Raw genomic sequence first — 17,971 nt, forward strand, 5'->3', positions numbered from 1 at the left:
CCCGAAGAATGGACAAAGGTGGGCGGCAAAAAGCGGTACAAGGAGAAAAAGAAGGCTCGTGCGGAAGTAATCGTTATTTCCAAGAAAGGAGATATGTCCTACGCCAAAATTCTTCGGAAAGTCAAAGCCGATTCGGAACTGACAGAACTGGGTGGTAGTGTGAGCCGTATCTGGTGTACGCAAAAGGAGGATCTGTTGCTGGAACTAAACAAATCTAGCGAGAAGATAGTGAATAGCTTTCGCGACCAGGTGGAGGAGGTGTTAGGTGAGTTAGCTGATGTGAAAGCTCGGAAGCAACAAATAGTGATCGAGTGCAAAGACCTAGACGAGGTCATATCACCAGAGGATATTTGTGCTACGCTGAGGGAACAATTCAACCTTAGCGACCTAGAAGACTGTGCCATCAAAACGATGAAGAAAGCATATGGAGGTACACAGACCGCTATTATTAGCTTGCCGGTGGCATCAGAGATTAAACTGAATACCGCGGGCAAGGTAAGAAAAGGTTGGGTCGTGTGTCGACTTAGTCAGCAAATATCTCTAAACAGATGCTTCAGATGCCTCGATTTCGGTCACTTTGCAACACCATGTACTAGCGAGTACGATAGATCGAGATAGTGCAGAAAGAGCGGTGAAGATGGCCACCTTATCAAAGACTGCACTGGAGGTCCACGATGCATGTTGTGCAAAGGGAGAACGGAAGTAGATGACCGGCACGTTGCCGGCATATAAGAAGGAGCTGGATCGCAAGGCTAAATGGGGTTGATACAAATCAGCCTCAACCATTGTGAGGCAGCTCAAGACTTGCTCTCGTAAACCATTCGAGAGTCCAGTGTGGACGTGACAGTAATATGTGAATCTTACCGAAATTACGGTGGTGCTACGTGGGTAAAAGACTCATCGGGAAACGCGGCGTTATGGACATGTGAACGGCAAGCCATTCAAGAAACAGTGGCATTCCCGGAAGCTGGCTTTGCAACGGCGTCCATATCGACTCCTACTATGCTCCTCGTAGTGCAACATTAACGCAATATGAGAAGATGGTAGACAGTTTGGTGTTGGATGCTAGCGACCACAGCCCCAAAATCATTGGCGGCGATTGCAACGCGTTGCCTTTAGACTGGGGAAGTCGAGTGACGAACACCAGGGGCCAAATTTTGCTTGAAACATTCGCGGAGCTGGACATCGTACTCGCCAACGTTGGATGCGTGCCCATCTTCCGAGGCAGAAGACTAGGCTCAATCGTCGATCTAATCTACCTCAGTACCTCGTTAGCGATAGGGATGGTCTGGCGGGTGAGTGAGCACTATACCCACAGTGACCATCAGGCCATCTTTCCCAACATGAGGAACAGGGGAGGCGGCAGTCGTGTGAGCAGCAAAAGCAGAAAAATCAGGATAGTTGGGTGGTCTACTGAAGCTTTCGAGGAAGAGACATTCCTGGCAGCTTTAGAAGGAGTTCACGACCTGAAGGGAACGGCGCTGGAAAAAGTAAGCCGGTTATGTCAACGGCTAACTGAGGCCTGCCACTCTGCAATGCCACGACGCAAGTTCCATTGGAATAGGAAATGAAGCTACCGGTGGAACCAAGAAATCGCGCTATTGAGAGCATCGTGTCTGCAAGTGAGGAAGCTTTACCAAAGGACCAGAGGGAAGCCAGAATATCGGGGTCGCGTATACCGCGATCTTCGAAGTAGCGTTACGGAAGCTATACGGGAAAGTAAGAGGAATTGCTGCAAGCAGATGTGCCTTGAAGCAAATACAAACCCGTGGGTGCTGCTTATAAAGTTGTAATGAACAAGATGCGTGGACAAAAATCTTCCCAAGTGACGCACCCATGACTCCTGCTCAAAATAATCGGAATCCTTCTCCCACAACAAGAAGAAATTCCCGGGGTGACCGAAGAGGATTCACGGGAGATCTGTGGCCGAATTGGTTACAATAAGGCTCCGGGATTGGAAGGGATTCCGAACAAAGTCCTGAAGTTGGTTCATAAGTACATTTGAATGACGCATGGTTGAAGGAGTGTTTCTCGCTCAGTGGAAGAGTTAGAGGTTGGTTTTGCTACCTAAGCCCCAAAAGCCAACTGACATACCCCTTTCACATTGCCCTATCTGTCTTTTGGACACTATGGGAAAAATGTTCCGTTTGTCGAGCTAGCGAGCGGTATATCGGGGCGGCAGTGCGGGTTTCGCAAAGCGCGGTCCACAGCCGATGCCATTGCATTGGTCGTGCACCTGACCTGAGACGCATCGGCCGCTCACAAGTGCTACGCAGTAGTGACGTCGAATGTCAGGAATGCCTTTGACTCTACCAACTGGGGTTGCATTAAGGGCACCCTGGCTAAATTGGGTGTCCCTGGTTATTTAGCTCGGATAATCGAGAGTTACCTTTCGGAGAGACTTCTTTGGTACGAGACGGACGATGGACCGAAGGAATATATTGTGACAGCAGGTGTTTTCCAAGGATCCGTATTGGCGCCCCTGATGAGGAACATAATGTATGACAAAGTGCTCGGCTTTTCCGTGCCAAAGGAGTCAACATTGATTGGTTTTGCGGACGATTTGACAGTGGTAGTAGTTGCGGATCACCACCAGGACGTGGAACTGTATGCAAGTCAAACCATTCATTGTAGCAAAACATGGCTTCAAATGGTGAAATTGGATCTGGTAGAAGAGAAGACGGAGGCGGTCCTTATTACCAATCGCAGGAAAAACAACATTGTTGAAATCCGGGTAGGTAATCATGAGGTCGTTTCAAAATCGATCGTTAGATACCTGGGGTAATGGTTATGCTCGCGGAAAAGTAGCAAAGGCTAGTTTATCTCTAGCAAGGGTGATGGTTAATATTGAAGGGCCTATCTAGTCGCCGCTTGCCTATCGCAGGTGCGGTGAAATTCATCCTGCTATACGCGGCTCCTGTCTGTGCGTGCACACTGCATAACACAGTAAACCAGAGAAGGATAACATCGGCATACCGGCCAATCGCGCTGAGGAAGTGGAGTGCATATAGAACGGCATCAGGTGAGGCAGTGCGTGTCATCGTGGGAATGATTTCCTTGGATCTTCTGGCGAATCAGGGACACTGTCTCTACCACAGAAGGAGTGTAAATCCGGTGGAACTGACTGCGGGCTTCCTGAAAGCCACTAGGAAAGAGCTGTACAGGAGATGGAAATAAGGGTTGGATAATTCCGAAAAAGGCCGCTGGACCCATACACTGATCCCCTGTATTGAGAGATGGGTCAAGCGCAATTATGGAGAATTAAATTACCACCTTACTCAGTTCCTTGGGGGACACGGTGGATACAGGAAGTACTTGCATCGTTTCGGATTGGATGAGTCTCCAGACTGTCCTGAATGCGCCGCTACACTCGAGGACCTGAAAGATGTTATGTTTCACTATCCGAGATTTGCGAATGACAGAAGAAGATTAAACGATGCCCTCAACGCAGTTATTGGACCCCATAATTTCGTGGCGCAGATGCTGAAGTCTGCAGCAAACTGGAGTACGATAGGCGGAACCGCAACTGCGATACAGGAGAAGCTGAAGGAACTGGAACGAGCTTGGAAAGCGCGACGAACGCGTGACTTAGTTGCGTTGAGGTATAACCAGAGCCCTCCTTGCGAAATAATACTTCACGGTGGTCCCGCAGGGATATGGGCCGAGAAGTGGGGGTGGTTTTCGTGGGTGAGAATTCCACACATTGCTGCAATCTGGTGCAGCAACGTCTTTTTAAGATTTCCACCTCCACCTTCCACCAGCTTCAAGAAGAAGTTTGGGGCTAACTTTACCACCAGAGCAATTTGGGCGGCCGGCGATCTGTTACGGACTATGATGCAGTACTCTTTAATGATGGATCAAAAATGATCTGTCAAGTCATAGCGGGAGCATACTTGGACATACCCAATGCAGCTGAGTCGTGTGGTCTTCGAAGATATGTCAAACTATTCCCCAAACCAACCCTAACATAGTAATTTTGACCCACAGCCAAGAGGCCATTAAATCTTTGAATTGAGTGATACCATCTTCTAATTTGGTGAGGTAGTAAGCGCTGAGCAGTCTGGGTGATACGCTCAAAGTCGCCCTCCTCTGAGTTTCCGGTGGTAGCAACCTAGTTGGGAAAGGGCAAGCTAATGAAGTGGCCGGACACGATTCCGCTATTGACAGTTCTTCGGTGCGCGCACTACTGTTAGCTGCTGGTTCCAGATGGCGAAGGCTCGCCGCCTGCATTTTTGTCAAACAGGATCTGAAATATTCTGTAAAGTCCTAAATCAATTGATGATATCTTCTTGAATATTTCATGCTTGGGCAGCACATTATTCCCTCCTCGAATATTCAATAATAATGCAGTTCTAATACTTCACAATCACGAGTTTCACCTCTGGATGTAAAATAAAATGATTTCGAAGCACTCTTCCATTACCTGTCATTGAATACCAACAGAAGGACTATCCACAAGGACGCAATTTCCCTGCAACTCCTTCCCAGTTGGGACATAAAAAGTGAACTCGGAAAAATAGGAAACTTGAAGTAGAAATCGGATAAAAATATCTTGTATTTACCTTGCGATTTACGATCTTCCCTTGCACATGGGGGAAGTTTGATTGCATTATTTGCGACGCTCCGCCTGCACCCTCCAGTCTGAAATGAAAGAAGGGAGAAATTCAATTTTGAGATGCAGTTTTTTGCAATAGTAAAATTTATTTATTTGGGTGGAGTTAGGGAGTAAAGGAGTTGGTTTTGGGATTTTTCCGTGGCAGGCTGGAGTGGAGTGGAAATGAGTGGTTGGATTTTGAAATGGAAAATGTAAAAGATTTATGTAGCCGCCACTCGTCTTGGGGTTGTAAAAAAAATACCTCAAGAAAATGCAATGGCGAAGTCATCCCTATTAATTTTTAATTTCGGCAAATGAACCAGCTGCAGGTAACGCACATTGAACTTCATTTCGATTATCCTGACGCTAATAGAGCTTCAAATAGGAAGCACCTCCAATGATTGTAGTGCAGGACCCCATCCCTTTGCCGAACTGTTCACATTTTTCCAAAAGTGGTGGCCGATAGGTATGCCAAGGTCAGAAACAACTTTTCAGATACTGTATCACCTCAATCATAAGCGTAGTATCGCTTTATTTATATGTAAGTTATCAGAAATCGAGGCAATTTTGTATAAGATCATTGGCACTATCCTGAGTCCACTTCTCTTTGATGACCGTCAGATGAGGCAACGTCTTGCCTCTGCCCCGATTTATAGTTTCAGTTGGTATTTTTGATGTTATTATGTGGCAGTGTACAGTGGATTTACATGAAAACTTCATTTTGGACTTCCATAATTTTATTAGTAATAGTGAGATTCTCACCAAACTTTTTAGTATCATGTCTTACTTTTTAAATCACAACGTTGCAAAATTTTTACAACGAACTTAAGGAGTGTTTTCTAGAAAATTTATAAGATTTAGTAAAATATGAGAATTAACTTTACATGAGTAGATATCGGCAAGGAATTTTTTTTTCTTAACACATTTAATTTATTTTGTTTGATTTTGTTACAGGTAGTTTATGGCTAAAATTAATACTAGACTTATCTCTAACAGCTTAACTTTACCTAGAAATTAACATTTTGCTTAATACTAGACTTAATTTACGGTGGTATTAATTTATCCTATGGCTAATGCTATAGAGGGGAAAGTCAGGAAAAACCCCTCTTAAGTTGTTGTTTGTTCGGTGGATAATTGTGTTGCATGAATGGATAGAGGAAGGATACATATAGGGGAAGGTGGTGTTATTGGGCGGTGGAGTAGACGAGGGCAGGGCGATGTCGATCGTATGGGCGGTTGAATATGATCATCCTACCGCTGCGGTAACTGCTGTTTTGTGAGGAAAGGGTTAGGAGGTCTGAAGGGAGGGGATGGTGGCGGTATGTGGGGTTAGTGTTATGGCTGCGTATGTGGGAGTAAAACTGGATGAGGTTGTTTTCATGGGCTTGACATTTGCTGAGGAATTTGGTTAGTGAGGTAAGGAGGATCTGGTCTATGCGGGAGCACTTTACCTCGTCGTAGACAGCTTGGTTGGAGTGGATATTGGACTGGGAAAGGGAGAGGCGGAAGAACATCCTTTCGCGTACCCGAAGGCGCTCCATTTGAGCTGAGGAGACGTCACACCATGCGACGAATCCATATGTAATTAAGGGACGAATTAGCTGCTTATAGCAGTAGAGTTTCACTTTGGGGAGGATGGCGGAGTCTTTCTTAAGGATGGGCCATAGGGTTTTTAGTCCTGTTAGGGTCTTTGAAATGATGGAATTTACCTGGGGTATGGGTGATAGGCGGGTATTGAGGGTTATTCCCAGGTATTTAGTGGATTTGACGGAGGGAATGGTGGAAGGTCCGATCTTGATAGTGAGGTTGCGGGTGTCGGCCAGCATCTTGCGGGTAAAGGTGGCTCTACCGCGGAAGGCGATGGCTTCGCATTTGCAGGGGTTGAGTAGGAGTTTCCAGGATTGGAGGAATTTGTTGAGCATTTGGATTGAGGTATTGATGCGGTTTTGGGCGGATTTTATTCTCCGGGAAGAGGTGTAGAGGATCAAGTCGTCAGCGTATTGGATGGTTTTGACTGCTTGGGGGGAGTTGGTAGGGTGCTGGAGTGGGATATCGGCGGTGTATAGGGAGAAGAGGGTTGCTGACAGAACTGAGCCTTGGGGGATGCCTGCGGGAGGACTGTAAGGGTCGGACAGGGTATCATGGATACGGACTAAGGATTGGCGATCAGACAGGTAGTTAAGGATGAGTTTGCATAATTGTGGGTGGAATTTGAAAGTGTGAGAGAGTTTGTAGGTGAGGCCGTCGTGCCAGACCGCGTCGAAGGCTTTCTGGATATCGAGGAGGCAAGCTGTGGTGTTGCTGTTTAGTTGGGATAGGATGTCGGTTTTGAGGACTAGGAGGGCATGTGAGGTGCCGTGGCCGCGCCTGTTGGCAAACTGGAAGGGGGGGATAATGGCGTGGTCGGTGATGTGTTGGAGCATGATATCGTGAATGACGTGTTCGAAAGTTGAGGAGGGAGATGGGGCGGTAGCTGACCGGGGAAGCTGAAGGCTGGTCCTTTTTTAGGATTGGGACGATGTGGGCTCGTTTCCATGGGGTGGGAAAATGTGCAGAGAGGAGGCATTGATTGAAGAGTTGGGCGAGAAAGGGGCTTAGGGTTTCGGCGCATTTTTTGAGGATGATGATGGGGATGTGGTCGGGTCCGGTAGATTTTTTATTATTTCGGGAGAGGATAATGGATTCAACTGTTTGGGGTGTGACGGCTTGTATTGGTAAGCAGTAGGGTGTTGTAGGTTCGGATGGTGGGATCGGGAATTCGGTGTGGATGGCTGGCGTGGTAGTGATGTTGTGTATGTGTTGGCGCACCGCTGTTTCTGTGGGTGGGTCGGACAAATGTTGGGTGGTGTGGTGGGCGGCTAGAAAGCTGTTAGCAATCAGGTCGGCGTGGGCTTTGGGTGAGGTGCTGTGTGGGAGGACGCTGGCTGAGCGGGGTTTGGCTAGTCGAGGGCAGGTACCCCGGAGTTTATTGCATGTTTGCTGATTAAGCGAGATGTTCGCATGCTTTACCGCGTAGTGATCAGCATATAGAGTCTGGATCTGGGATTGGATGCGTTGTGTGAGGGAGTGGATTTGTGACTTCAGGAAGTTAAATTGAGGAGCGTACCTGTGTCTGTGGAGTTGGCGTCGTAAGGTTGATTTTTGTTTGACGAGGTCTAGGATGTGTGGTGGTAGGGTGATTAGGCCCTGGTAGTTTAGTGGTCTGAGAGGGATGGTTTCGTCGCAAGCCTTTTGTGTGGATTCCGTGAGCTTTTCCACGGCTGAATCGATTTCGGTAGGAGACGGATTGGACGGGAGGCGGATGGTCGAGAGTTTGTCGGCTAGGTTGTAGTTGAGGCGTTGCCAGTTAGTGGCAGCGTAGTTGGTAAGGAATTTATGCTGGGATTTGGGGAGGCGGTCGGTGATATTGAAGTGGAGAACCACTCCGTCATGGTCGCTCAAGCCGGGGATGGTGGGGAGGTCTTGGGGGGAGGTAGGCGTGCTGGGGTGTACGAGAAGGTGGTTGCTTACCAGGAAGAGGTCGATGAAGGAGTGGGTATTTTGCCTGTGGTAGGTGGGTTGGTTGATGGGGAGGAGGGTAGAGGGTGGGAGTGTTGTCAGTACTAGTTGGCTAACCTATTGCCATTGGCATTTATAGTGGTGTTATACCAGGTGTTATGTTTGGCATTTAGGTCGCCCCCTAGTACAAGGGAGAAACGCTTGTTTCGGCTGACTGGGAGGGCTTTGAGGTGTTGTGTAAGGTTGGAGATGTCAGCGGGATTGAGGGTTTGGTCGGGGCACTAGAGGCTACCTAGGAATGTGATGGAGGAAGGTGTGGCGATGGAGACAATGGTTAGCTCCATGGATGGGGCAATAGTGTTTGGGATGTAGACCCGTTGAGCATCTAGGGGATTTGCCACTAGTATGGCTGTGCCTCCGCCTGGGCGGTCAACACGGTCGGAGCGGAAGGTGGTATAGTTGGGGATGTGCAGCTTATGCCTTGGGTGCAGTTTGGATTCAGTGAGGAGGAGTAGGTTAGGTTTGTGGACGGACAAGAAATTAGTTAGATCGTGACGTTTTTGTCGACTGACCACCGAATTTACGTTCAGTAATACCACTTTAGTGGACATTACTGGGGGACACTTGGCAGAGGAAGGAGAGGAGAGCGAGCCTCTTCTCCATCGGCGAGGAAAGGGAGTTGTATGTGGGGAGGAATGAGGTGAGTTGGGAGGCTAGTTGGGTGGTGGAGGTGTTGAAGAGGGAATGGATCTCGGAGTCGAGGTCAAAGGTGGGGACTGGGCGCGAGGCGTTCCTGGCCATCGCAGCGTAAGAGAGTGGTGGGGACGTAGGGTTGTACGGGGCGGGGACCTGAACGGGTTTTGGTTGGGGACCGGGTTTGGTTGGTGGAGCAGGGCTATGCTTTGTGGGGGGTGATTGTTGTGTTTGGCGGCGCGGGCTTGCACGAACATCGGGCAGTTGCGATAACAAGCCGGATGAGTGTTGGCTCCGCAGTTGATGCAGGATGGATTTTCTTCCTGCTTCTTTGGGCATTGTCGTGGCCCGTGAGGGGTGTTGCATTTAACGCAACGGTAAGCCAGATTGCAATTTGACGCTGCATGCCCAATGCGCTGGCAGTTCCGGCATTGGGTGATTTCGTGTAGCTGGACGGCTTCGAACTTCACGATGCAGTGAAACATCGCCCTGGCTTTCGTGAGAGTGGCCTGCTGGAATTTGGGGGAAAACGTTGCAAGGAAGAGGTGGAGGGGTTTCGCGTTTCGTCGGAAGGAGCTAGTCTCGTATTGACGAACGCTGATGGCTTCGGAGATGCTGAGGCGATGTAGCTCCTTGAGGATTTAATCGGGAGAGTATGTATAATCTAGTCCTCGGAGGACTAGGTTGATTGGTTTGAGGTGTGACGGAGTATACGTGAAGAAGGGGTGGTTTCCTTCTTTAAGTAGGTTTTTTGCAGAATCGTAATCTGCCTGGGAGGTGGCGAGGACGTGGGTTGAGCGTACTGATGTTGGGATATATTGTTGGGGATTGTGGACAGAATTTTGTTTGTGATATCTTTAGTGGTTGTGGGGTCAGCGCGGATAATTAGCAGCGGGAATTTTTCCTGACTTACCCTTGGTGGGGTGGATTTGGCTGGTTGAGCGGCTTGCTGCGTGGTTGTGGTGGTTGTTATCGGGGTGTGTGTGGTTGGTTGTTGTAGCTGTCGGGCTGGATGTTCGGTGACATTCGTTGTTGTTGTCGTTAGATGGGGTGAGGGTGTAGATGCTGAGGCTATTTTTGGTTGTGACTTCGGTGTGGGAATTTCCATTTCTGCCATCGACCGTTATTCTTGGTTCTCATGAATTGATGTAGTTGCTGTGTTGGGTTGCTGAGATGACTTGTTGAGGACGATGGTAGATTCCACTAATGAAGAGATGAACAGCGCAGAGAGCCGGTCGTACCGGCTTGTCATCTCCTTCAGGGAGGTTCTCAGTTCTTGGACCTGTCTCCGCAAGGCGGCGACATCGTCTTGATGGTCGTCTGACGTTTCGCGAGCCATGTCCGACTCGCTATCTTCTCGGGCGGGTTCCCGACTGGCTTCGGGACTTGATGGAGCCTCGCTTTCGCTGTCCCCAAGGGGGTGAATCCTCTTGGGCTCAGGATCCATCCCCTGGGGCGACAGTGACCTGTCCTCAACCGGGCGCTTTGACATAGCGCCTCGCCGCTGAATGTTTGATCGAAAACACTACGGTCGCGATTGTGTTTTGTTTTGTTTTTCACTCCGCACTTTGGATTTTTCACTCGGCACTTTCGTGAGCACACGTCCGATCGTCTCGGACGCTTGAGACTGACTCTCGGCAAGGAATGAATTTTGAAACCACCAGTGTGTTTTTTGGTGCTTCGAACGAAAAAAATAAAGAGATTTCCTTGGGACACCTTGTGGTGAAGAAGGAAACAAGGTACTCCCTACATAGTATATGTAAAATAAAACATTATTCCAGCGACTGGAATCGATTCCATAATTGAGCCTTGGTTTTCATATAGACATTTTCGGATTTTTGATTTACTCGCCACTGAGAACAAGGACGTTCGAATAGAAAATGGGTACATATGCTCGTGGAAGTGTATGCGGTTTTGGTAGTTTTGTACGCAGGTCGAGTAGGTGGGAACAAAATACCCATTTGTGGACAAAAATGACCATAGGAAGGATACTTAAAACAAGAAACCAATATGGAGGACGAGAAAAGAAAGGCCTCGAAATGTCAATACCGGCGTATTTTGGTAGTGAGTATCACCAAATTACAGCACCTCGGCGGTGCCAAGCGACCGTGGTATGTGGTGAAGTTGGTTAATGGAGCTCATTGTACGCCATTTCCTAGAAAGTACATGCCAAAGGTGCAGAAATACATTCCAAGGAGAGAACGATCGGCGAAACAGGTTCGAAAGGCTTTCCTCCTTGAATGCCGAATGATATAACACCCATCATCATCATCATCCGGTCCAAGCCTGCCTTAATAAGGAACCCCAGACGTCCCGCTTTTGCGCTGAAGTCCACCAATTTGATACCAATAAAAACAGTCTGGCGTCCTGACACATGCCATCGCTCCGTCCTGGATCATCCTCATCCATACGAATAAGTGATCCGCCCATCGCAACCTGTTGAGCCCGATTTTTTTCACAACAAGACGGTCATGGTATCGCTCATAGATTTCGTTGTTATGTATGCTACCGAATCATTCAAATACCTCATGTAGGGGGCCAAAAATTCTTCGGAGGATTTTTCTCTCGACCGCGGCCAAAAGTTCGCAATTTTTTTTGCTAAGAATCCAGGTTTCCGAGGAATATGTAACAACCGTGCTCGTCATAGCTGTTATCGGTTGTGATTTTCGACCCTAGATAGGAGAAGTTTTCAACACTCCCACAGTTGTAGTCTCCTGTCTCTATTCTTCCCGTTTGGCCAGTTCGATGTTGTTCGTCCTCTGGTTTTCGAAGCTGACGTTGCCATCATATACTTCGCCCTGCTTCATTAATGTGCAGCCCAAGGTCTCGTGCTGCTTGCTCCATCTGGGTGAAGGTAGATTGCACATCTGAAATTGTTCTTCCCATAATGTCAATATCGTTAGCGTAGGCCAGTAGTTTGGTGGACTTAAAGAGGGTGGTGCTTCTCGTATTCACATAGGCGTCACGAATCACTTTCTCCAGGGCCAGGTTAAAGTGGACGCATGATAGGGCGCCCCTGGTCTTAGACCGTTGTTGATGTTGAATGGTCACAGCTTGCTCAGTCTTAAAAATTTCGTTGGAATACAGACTGTGTATCCAAGTCATATGGTCTCCCAGGTTTCGCCAGTGTATCCCAGGCGGAAGTACTGGCGATATTGGAAGTCTGTCGATGGCTGGAGTGTGATTCGAGCTCCAAGTGTAACATAGCCATTCTGACCGACAGCCAAGCGGCCATCAAGTCCTTGTACTCAACGACGACATCTTCTTGGCTGGTGGGGCAGTGCAAAGACGCGCTCAACCATCTGGCCGGCACGCTCAAGGTCACTCTCCTCTGGGCTCCCGGGCATAGGGACATAGAGGGGAATGAGCGGACTGACGGATTGGCCAGGCAAGGCTCTGCTTTTGGCAGTCCCTCGGCGAATACAGTCGGTGTTCCGCTGGCGGCTGTCGGGGGCCGAGTCTTGCACTACCTAGCAGCCGCGGGCCTGAGATGGCGAAGGCTTACAAGCTGTGCCAAGTCAAGGAGAATTTGACCCGCTTATAACATAGCCCAATCACGAGAGCTCCTGTGCCAGACTCGTGCAAATGCATTCAAGATTACGGCGGTCTGCACGGGGCACTGGTCCATAGGGGATCATGCCGCTAGGCTCGGCATACCCTACAAATCGCACTGCCGAAGCTGTGGAGAAAGAAGGGAAACCCTCATGCACTTTCTCTGCGATTGCTCAGCTTTGACTAGAGTCAGGCTGCGGACACCGGGTAAACCATTCTTTGGGGACCTCAGAGAGATTTCTAGCTGCAGGGTCGGAGAGCTGCTTTCCTTCGTAAATGCTACGGGCTGGCTCTGAAGATCCGAGCCGGCTGGACTCTGCCTGCCTGCTCCCACAACAACAGTCACGGTCTTAGGAGTTTGTGGCATCAAAACGGCGCACCAAAGCGCTAATTGGGCTCCTCGGAGTGGCCACTGATACCTACCTACCTACCAAGTTCTCTAATGGCCGTGCACAATTTTACCCTGGCTATGCTATCATAGGCGGCTTTAAAGTCGATGAAAAAATGGTTCAACTGATGCACATATTCCAACAGTTTTTCCATCGCTTGCCGCAGAGAAAAAATCAAATTTTCTAGATTTTTTGCTGATTTTCCTGGAGTGAAGCCAATGATTTTCAGGAAGTATGGGGTTATCTGCCCTAGCAAGATAGCGGAGAATATCTTAAAGATGGTACTCAGCAACGTGATACCTCTTCAATTGATTTAATGCGTGATATCTCCCTGTTTCTGTTTGGGACAGATAATGCCTCTTTGCCAGTCGTCAGGCATTGATTCGCTGTTCAATACTTTGAGCATAAGTTGATGAACCACTTGGCTGTAATTCTATCGGTTCCTGGCGACTTATGGTTTTTAAGCCAGTGAATTGCACGGACTATTTCTTCTATGCTTAACGGTGACAGCATTTGTCCGTCGTCTTCAGTTGACGGGACCTCCAGCTCATCCATATTTTGGTTGATGAGGAGTTCATCAAAATACTCAACCCATCGCTCATTCTGTCGGAAATTACATTTCTCTCTTTGTCTCGGTAGGATGAGAATCGAGGTGTATAAGGCTTCATCCTGCTGACTTGTTGCTAAAATTTGCGTGCCTGGTGCGGTTGCTGCCTGTTCTTTCCGAATTAACACACTTATTGGTTCTCCCAGGCTTCCTTTTTCCGTTTCTGCGCGTGCCCACGTTGCTTGAGAATGCCACAATCCTCGGTATGTAGCATTCTTCCGTTCAGTCGCAAGCTTTCATTCATAGTCAAGCCAGCCGTTCCGACTTTTCTTGCGGCTGGGGACAAGTATGTTGTAATGAATCAAGAAAATAGGATGATCAGATGATCATCCTGAGTGGCGAAGACGACCTAGAGGGAAGAGCTATCCCACAAATCTAACAAGTTTGCGAAATTGACCGTGAAGGTCCGTCCGCAAAGACTGAAGCTCCATCAAAGTGCTCGGTTGACACGGTCTCTGTGCTAGCCAGACTTGGGAATGTGGAAGGGGCGGGGGGGTCCTTTGAGCGCTTGGTCCCTCATGTGTCATTAATACAAAGTTAACGTGTTTATACCGATTCGTGGGGCCGCACTGGATCTAAAAATAGACAACAAACGAAGGAATTCGCGATGCCTAATGAAAAAAACCAGAACACGAGCTAAACCTCGACAATAAAAAACAACGAGTCGACCGCGCGTGAAGCCGTAAATCGCTGGACCCGAGTGCCGCGATCGAGAGGAAAGATGCACGACGGACCCCGTCCCGATCATTGTTTATTCTTCCTCAGATAGTTATTGAGGCGCGGCCCCTGAGGTTTCCTCCCATCCTTGACCTTTCGTCGTTTTAAATCCATCCTATCCGAGGCTCCTTCTGTGGTTTCGTAACTTGAGTTTTCCATGTAGAGTTGTCAGTCTTACCTAATCAACCAACCCAACCTGGAGGACCAGTTGGTACAATTTGTCCTGTTTTTAGGCGCGGGAGACTTGCCTTCATACTTCTTCGTCTGCAGTTTTTCATTAAGAAAGAACACTTAGTGATCACCATGTGGAGGTGAAGGTAGGGTTTAGTAGTAGAGCTGTTGGTGTTGGTTCAGCAGGCGTTGCATAGGTTTTGTGCCCCATCGTGGGTACCAATCCACGTTTCGCCCTGGAACCTACACTACCTTGCATGCATGGGTAGAGTGATGAACTTGACACTACTCTAAAAGTCGCCAGTCTGGCCAGCTAGGCTGCATTAAGTACCCAGAAGATGAATGCGGTTCACAGATCGACGTTAGGAGTGTATTCTGCCTGAAGGATTGTTTGGAATTATATGACGCTGCTCAAAATTCGGCCAAGGAGCAGGAAGCTTATTTTCCTTGACCATCATTTGAAAGCAGTTGATTGAATCAGCCTGTCTAAATCAGATGGTGCCTAACTTCAAAGTCTGGTAATGGAAAGAGGTAAGAGGTAAGGTAAGGTCCCACAACCCTTCTGATCTTAGCAATAGCAGTAAAGGGTAAGAGATATGTCAAAATCTATGACGTATATCGGCAAATTTTTCCAGTATCCTTCCAACTTGTTAAAAGGGTTGTAATAGTAAGTTCAAATAATTTTCGTCCCTTAACGTTCTGCGGACTTTGGTTTTTGTTGCTGCCTGGAACGTGATAAGTTCACTGACTTACTGAAATCCCAAAAAAATTTTATGCAGTATCAATAGTCATTCCAGAACAAAGGCGATACCATCCTAATCATCTTAATCTTTTAATTAATATAAGTTCCGACTATTTTAGCACATTCCTCCGCAAATTACCCATTTAATCTATCATCCTCCTCGTTCAGCCACTCGCGGAAACACCTCAATTTCACTCCTCATCACTCATTGCTGTCATTACACACTTTCAGCCTTTCCGCGTAACCCCCCTCTTATGAGGTTCTAAAAATATTTATGGACTACGGCAAGTGTGATATTTAATTTTGAATGATGTGAACAGCACGGCGGAGTCTAGGAACTGTATCTTGCAGATGCGTTTAGTCCGCCATTTTTGGAAAGCGTGAACTTTCACATTTCACTTGGGTTTTCCTGGACCAGAAATAGATTCAATCCAGTGTCAATTCATTGCATGTACCCAGTGGAATACTCCGCGCAGGCACAACCTTTATTTGAAGCAATCCAGACTGGCATGTGGCTGGCTTTATCTTGCCATCTTTCTTGGGGCTATCAATAAGAAATGCCGACATTTTTCTTGACTTCTAAGTTCATTATAGTAGCCACTAGCCGGGGCTGCTTAATTATGATAAATGACCATTTTCCAGATAAGCTGGATTTCAGCTGTACAGAACGTTGGTGACACTTTTTGGCTACCAGATAATGAAGTGTTATCTAATCTGAACCGTTCCTGTTACATGTGACAAAATTATGTTGAACAATTCTCTGGGGGTGGACAACTTGATTGGAACTCCGGGCATCAGGCAATTGGAAAGGCGTTCTCCGTGAATCAAGGAAGTATCAATTAGGGAATGAAAGAAATTAGTATTGTATACCCTTCAATTTGGGGGCGAACAATGTTGGTGGTGTCGTTGATGGGGAGGAACAATGCTGGTACTTGTTAACGATAGTAGCAGTTTGCCCATTATTGTGGTGATTTGAAGTGACTGTAATGTGGCTATTGTACATAGATTATCGGCATTAGATTGAATTAACAGCGAGAGGTGCATAGCGATAATGTCAGGTCGGTTGGGAAGAGTGGCAGCAAATGCCTCGGAAACTTGGAGATGGGGCTCATTATTGGATTTAGGCAAAAGAGGACTTCATTGTATTAGTTTTACTCTCAACAGACAAACAATGGATATATGTATCTTTATGATAATCTAAAATAGATTGGAAATCCTTCAAACTCCGCCATGCTATTAAGAACAGTTCGCTCCGAGACTTCGCGAATTTTTTACAGTGAGAGGTGGTTTTGTAAATAAAAAGGTGAAAAGGTGAAAAATAAAAAATCGGAAAAAGTGAATTAACCAGAGTGGAAAAAGGCTTCCAAAGGAAGTATCGTTCCGTAGCGATACAGTGTATCTCAAAATTATTGAGACACTGTGTACTACAGTGCAAGTGATTATAACTGTTCTATTTCAATTTCATTGAATTCGGCGCCAATCGAGGTCGGGCTTGGGGACAGAATGTCCGCCAAGAGGACGAAGCTGATTTTGCCTGACGAAATTTCGTCGGAGGAAGAGGGAGCAACGGGCCCTACAACCAAGATGGACGCAGATTCAAGCCTGCTCATCAGGATTGCGGAGCTCGAACAAGAGAAGGCCGACATGACCCAGCAATTGGAGTGTCAGTTGGCGCTCATCAAGGAGCTGCAGCAGGAGATGGCTGAAATGAAAGCAGCCAACATGGCCGCAAAGTAGCCGGCCCATCAAGAGCAACAGCAGCAACTATTGAACCAGCAGCGGCAGCAGCAGCAGCAGCAACGGAAACAACAGCGACAAGAGCAGCAGCAGCAGCAACCACAGCAACAGCAACAGCCAGAAGAAGATGACGGCATGTGCCTGGAAGTCATCCTTCAGGAGGAGGAAGGAGACCCCTTCAACTTTGTGCAACGAAGGAAGAAGTCGAATAGGACTAAGGTTAGTGTTATCACTGGAAGTGCCCCACCAACCACCCCACAACCTTCTCCCTAAGCAGCTACTCCCAAAAAAACTAAAATCCCCCCGATAACTGGGTACAAGCTGAATGTAACACAGTTCTTAAAACTCATGAAAGAAAGAGGGTTGAAAGCAACCCTGAAGAACACGAGGGCTGATAAGACCCTCATCTTCGCCGAGACGGTTGAAGACCATGCTGCAATTTTCGCTCTCATAAGAGAGAAAGGGCTTCACGCCACCACCAGCACCCCACCGGCCCTAAGAACCAAGTCGCTGGTTATTCGCGGTCTCCACAGGGAGACAGATCCAGCAGACATATTGCGGGAACTCAATGAAGATTGCCCGCAATTAAAATTGAAAACCGTGGCCAACTTAATTACGCGAGCAGAAGGGAAGCTGGCAGGACGCGAAAAAATACAGAAACGGCGAGGACTAAGCAAACGGTGACACAGATGTCACAAAGCTTGCCCGGCCAGGTGTATCGTACGCCCAAGCAGCTAGGAATACTCTTCCTAGAGCTGCACCTCAAGCTCCACAAGGCAACAAACTGGCCTTCAAGAACTTGGTCGAAAGCCTCGCTTCCGCCCAAACGAATGAGCAGCGGCAGATTGCCGCAATCCAACTATTGATGAACTTATGGAGTTAAATATAGTCACATTTAACTCCGCGTCCCTGGTCTCACACGCCCAACGTGCCACTGCCCAAGCGTTGGTTGATACTCTGAAAGCAGACATATTTTGCGTTTCGGAGACCCACCTAAACCACAAACATAATGTCAATTTCACCGGATATACCACTATTCGGCATAACAGCAACACGGGCGCTGCCCTTCTAGTCAAAAAAGACTACCATTTTGAGGAAGTCGTCATCGAGGGCTTACTAGTCTGTTCCGCTGCAGCGGCAATAGTTAAAACTATCGATAATAAACGGATTTTGGTAGTTTCCGTTTATTTCAAATACAATTCCCCAAGTGAGCAACTGGGCCATGACTTAAAAGTCTTGGGCGATCTCCAGTTAAAATCAAAATATCTTAT

At 47.6% G+C, this 17,971-nt stretch overlaps 1 protein-coding gene across 4 annotated transcripts in view; it reads right to left on the reverse strand.

Annotated features, from left to right (window-relative positions):
* The window catches only part of LOC119651796 (5-hydroxytryptamine receptor 1), a 271,379-nt gene that overhangs the window by 119,944 nt on the left and 133,464 nt on the right, over nucleotides 1–17,971 (reverse strand). For all 4 annotated transcript variants that reach the window (XR_005249494.1, XR_005249492.1, XR_005249493.1 and 1 more), the window contains exon 3: nucleotides 4,563–4,641. The gene's annotated coding sequence lies outside the window, so the exon portion shown is untranslated. The remainder of the gene's footprint in view (nucleotides 1–4,562; nucleotides 4,642–17,971) is intronic.

This window comes from Hermetia illucens, chromosome 3, assembly GCF_905115235.1.
Source record: "Hermetia illucens chromosome 3, iHerIll2.2.curated.20191125, whole genome shotgun sequence".
Classification (NCBI taxonomy): Eukaryota; Metazoa; Arthropoda; class Insecta; order Diptera; family Stratiomyidae; genus Hermetia; species Hermetia illucens.